Source organism: Galeopterus variegatus, unplaced genomic scaffold, assembly GCF_000696425.1.
Source record: "Galeopterus variegatus unplaced genomic scaffold, G_variegatus-3.0.2 Scaffold1767, whole genome shotgun sequence".
NCBI classification, from domain to species: domain Eukaryota; kingdom Metazoa; phylum Chordata; class Mammalia; order Dermoptera; family Cynocephalidae; genus Galeopterus; species Galeopterus variegatus.
This window is the reverse complement of record NW_007727878.1, coordinates 336,810-341,736: the sequence shown is the minus strand read 5'-3', so window position 1 is coordinate 341,736 and position 4,927 is coordinate 336,810.

Sequence of the window (4,927 nt, the reverse complement as noted above, 5' to 3'; positions counted from 1 at the left end):
GTGGTAGGAGTTTCTAGTATGTAAATAGATGTTAAGCTCCAACTGAATTAGTCTATAAGCTAATTTGATATCTTAGTGATTGACAGGACATTTCAAGTAATTATGTTGTATAGATCTGCAGCATTTTATCCAAAGAGGCTGAAAAATGTGGGAATCTCGGATACCTTGGCCAAACCATGGGAGCCAGTTGCTTAAGCATTCTCTCCTTTTTATAAGACTGTGCTTGTTCACCTTTCTTAAGTATAGCTGTAGTAGATAAAGCTATTTCAATAGCCAGACATTTAAAAACACATATAGCTTTTAAGAACTACACAAGAAAATAAGCATTTTAAGAATCTTCTTATGAGTTTTCAAATTTGGTTTTTTCCTTTTTGTCTTTTCTCGTGACCGGCAACGGATCGCAACCCTCAGTGTCGCGCCCGCACCGTCACGCCTGCACCGGACCAGGACCAGCAACGGGATCGCAACCCTTGGTGTTGCGCCCGCACCTCGCGCGCCTGCACCGGACCAGGACCAGCAACGGGATCGCAACCCTTGGTGTTGCGCCCGCACCTCGCTCAGCCAGTGAGCGGGAACCGGTCTGTATGTGGGATCCGAACCCTCGGCGGGAGCGCCGTCGCGCTCCCAAGCGGTGCACTCTCCAGTGCGCCACCAGGCCTGCCCTGTTTAGTTTCTTAAAACGTTAGAATTGAGTATTTCCCTGGATCATAATCAGCAGTTGATAAGCACAGTATCCAGACTAGACATGTCCCTGAAATAGCTGAAACATATGCTCAAGGAAAGTTTTAATTTTTAAATTTAAAAGCTTAGGAAAGTTGAATTATTGCTCTTCAACTAAAATGCAGCCTTTACAAAATGAGGGCTTGATGTCATGGAATTTGGGAGACGGCACTGGACCCAGAAATTGGACAATTGGGTTCTAGGGCCGATCTGCCCCCTTTTAGACACATGAGCTTGACAAGGCCCCTGAGATGTCTGAGTCTGAGTCCATGGTGCCTGAGGGAAGGTGCCGTCCTTGCTCTCGGTCTCCCTTATAGACCTTCCTGAGGCATAGACGTTTACTGATGGAAATCCCAGCCACTTTCCTTACTGGTATTGGTAAAGTTCAAGTGGCTTATGTGCGTGGGTGGCCTGTGAGATGATGTACATATGCAAAGTGTGTTGTTAATGGCAGCAAGAACCATGTGTCTGAAACACACAAGAAATGAGGGGCACACATGTGTGTCACCATAAGAAAGTGTTATGACGAGTTTGGGGCTAATTAGAAATCCATGCTTCTCAAAGCGCTTCGGCTTCCTTCTCGCCGTTGCTAAAACGTCCCACCACCGGCATTTGTGTTTCATTTTCAGAGAGGGGTAAACAAGTGTGCAGCTTCCCAGACACGTTTGACCTCACTGATCTTCCCACTCCCATTATTAGTTAGTTAGTTAGTTAGCTGGTAATGAATCTTTTGGAGTACTAGTGCTCAAGAATATGTGTGGAGAACTGATAACCAGGGGTTTTAGAACATGTGGAGAAGGCAGTGGTGGGAAGTGACCTTTGGAGGTCCGAGGGAAGGCCAGCGGCCCATGGGGCTGGAGGATATGGGATGTGGGGCAGTATCTGCGTGCACATGCGGGGTGCTTTTATGGCATAGGCCCTCGGGGAGCCAGGTTCCAGTTTGTGAGAGGAGGGATTCTGTGAAAAGGGAGAAGATGTAAGAATGTTATGGGCTGAATCGTATCCACTCAAAATGTTGAAGTCCTAATCCTGCAGCACCTCAGAATGTGAGTTTATTTGAAAAGAGGGTCATGTCAAATGCAATTAGTTAAGATGAGGTCATTAGTGTGGACCCTAATCCAGTACGACTGGTGTCCTTATAAAAAGGGGAAATTTGGACACAGATAGGCAGACAAGGAGAACACCACGTGAAGATGAGGCAGAAATCAGCGTGATTGTTCTGCCAGGGAATGTCAGAGATTGTCAGCACCGTCGCCGCCTCTGAAGCTCAGAGGCACAGAGCAGACTCTCCCTCTCCACCCTCAGAAGGAACCAGCCCTGCCGACACCTCAGTCTATGACTTCTAGTCCCCAGAACTGTGAGACAGTAGATTTCTAGTGTTTAAACCACCCAGTTCATGGTACTTTGTGGTGGGAGCCCTAGGAAGCTGATACAAGGGGAGATGGTATCATAAGGAGAATTCCAGCAGAGTTCTAGCATAGCGGTGCATGGTCCAGTCAAAGGAGACGAAGGCTGTAATGGGAATTGTTCCCACTGTGGGTGGGCACAGAAATCTGGGAGCATAGCTCCCCTTTTCCATGTGGAATTTACCAGTCACATTTTTCACTTGTGCCTGTAGAGGTCCCATCAGGTTCTGGCATGTGTTGGGCAGAAAAAGCTTAAAGAAATATTAGACAAATGCGCCCTGAGATGTCAAGTAGCACCCTGAGAGCGTTCCACGGGGATCTGTTCTGAAACTTTCAGCATGTTGATCAATTTCATCTACTTCATCTGTTGCTGAGTTTTTCTTAACCTTAGCAAGAATGCTAATTAGTTATGAAAACCCATGTGATGAATGAGGTGAGGGCCTCTGAGGAGCATGCGAACCATTGGTAACAGTTACTTATTCATGGGTGGACTGTCCTTGGAAGAGTAGTTCAGGTTATAAGGAAAGTGTTTCAAAATGTTGTAGGATATAAATTAATCCTGAGACGACATCTATTACTTATGAAAGAAGAAACATATAGTGTCATTCGGTATGAACATTTAAAGTCATTAATTATCTTTCATTATCGATCTGGTTTAGTAATGTTTACAAACTAGAATCTACCAATATGTGCCTTGATCTTGTAAGAGGAAAGACACTGAAATCTGTTTATCCTAAGTGTGAGTTTTCCTAGACAACTGCCCAATTCTTTTTAGTTTCTCAGCTTATGAACCAATATGAACGCAGTAGATTTCATTTAACCCTGGAACTGTAGGTAGAATATTTTTTCTCTGTTCACTTCTGTTTCATCACTAGTGAAATAAACTCTGACACTTGGGCTCACTGTCTGGCCTGGCCATTCCTGCCGCCAGGTGTGCGCCTCACTTTCTGAGGAAGCGATTCGTGCTGCCCAAATGTGCAGATTCGTGGGGCAGAGACGCTGCTGGGAAATGTGAAACGGAGTGCACTCTATTAGGTCCTCTCAAAAAGACTGAGATGAAGGAAGGGAACAACTTAATTTTTATACACATGGTTCTATATTTTGGAATTATGAGATCATGTCAGTTACATCAGTGATATTGATAATTAGGAAGCAGTAGTGGGCTGATAATTACATTGGGAATCAAGATGGTGCTATCCATCCTAGCCCATCTGTGTCTCTATTTATGTGATATTGGTTAGAAATCTCCAGAGCCACTGTGGTGATAGTAGCCTGCCTCAGACATGTTTGTAGTAAAAAGTTCATTACAAGGCATGCTGTGAAATTAAAGTGCATTCATCTAGGGAGAAATACTGGAGTTTCTTATCTTTGCTATTTGGACCCAGGTTGTATTTTCAGAGCAAAGGACCTTAAATATATTTTCAGAGGATTTGGCCCCATGTTCTGCAGATAATAAAAGGAAAATTATCTCCTGTGGAGGAAATTGTGATGTTTTTATTGCTGTGTTATATGATCGAAGGGGATGCATAGGAGCACACCAGAATGGGGACCCAGTTGTTCTGATTTGGCTTTGGAATTTGGGGCTGAGTTTGGGTGCTGATGGTATATAATTCACCTTCCCACTTCTTTTCCTGGGGCTAATAGGGCAAGCCATGTGCACCGTGCTGCAAGCCGGTTGATGTCGGTGGGAAGTGGCATGCTCAGTGGCAGGGGTGCCCACCTAGAGTGTCAAGTCAACTTACAATTAACTAATCTCTACTTATATCCTGTTTTGGTTCCAAAAACTGGACATGAGATGTTTTGGCTCTAGAAAATGAAGGTGGACATTTGACTTGGCATCGTTTTCAGGATTATCTCATGAGGACTCTTGGAATATTTCATTTGCTTAGTCTAAGTCCATCTATGCTGTGGACTATGTATCCGCTCTGTGACCAAATGTGGAATTTTCCTGGTGACTGGAGATGTGGTGGAATGTTTACATGTAGAGTAGTATGACTTCAGCCAAGATACAACTGATGCAAAGAGAGAGGAGTATTAAAGGAATGAAGGGAATATTGTGTGAAGGAAATAAGTGCCAGTATTAACTTCTAATGCTGGGAGAACTTTGCTGATTGTTTAGAAAGTACGATTGTTTTTAAGCAGGCGAGCAAAGAACACCTGAGTTTTTTGAAGTATCTTCTAGTTCAGTTTCCTAAGAATGTAGTACTTTTTTGGTGCCAAAAAGGGTATTTTAGTAAAGATAAATATGAAGAATAGATCTCCCTGGATCTGACCAGATACTAGACAGAAGTCTGACTAAATCCTACGTGTTTATGCTTCCTGTGGTTTTCACCACCCTGGATGCCTGCGGGACTGACCTCTCATTCCTCTACAGGGAACATATGTAAAAATGCTCTTTAATACCCAAGAGATCCCCCATTAAAAATGTGCTGTTCAGAAGAGACTTTCGTTCTCTTATATAAATAACGTTATATAAATAACGAATTTATATTCGTTATTTCTTCAGCCAAAATTGGCATTCTCAGTGAGTGACAGTCTCAGTGTCATTCTCAACGAACTGATGATAAAGCCAACTCAAGACCAAAACAAACCCTAAAAGCAACAAAAACCCTAGTGATAGAAAGGAAAACTGTTCACAGCCTTCAGGCCATTGCGGATTTGCTCGCTGATGTGCAGGATGATGACAACGGGCCTCTCATTGAATACTGAACATGGGAAATGGGAGGAGAGCAGCCGGCATGCAGGCACATACGGTTCTGCAGAATGGAGCTGAATGAAGAATGTGTACTTGGAAGGACTGT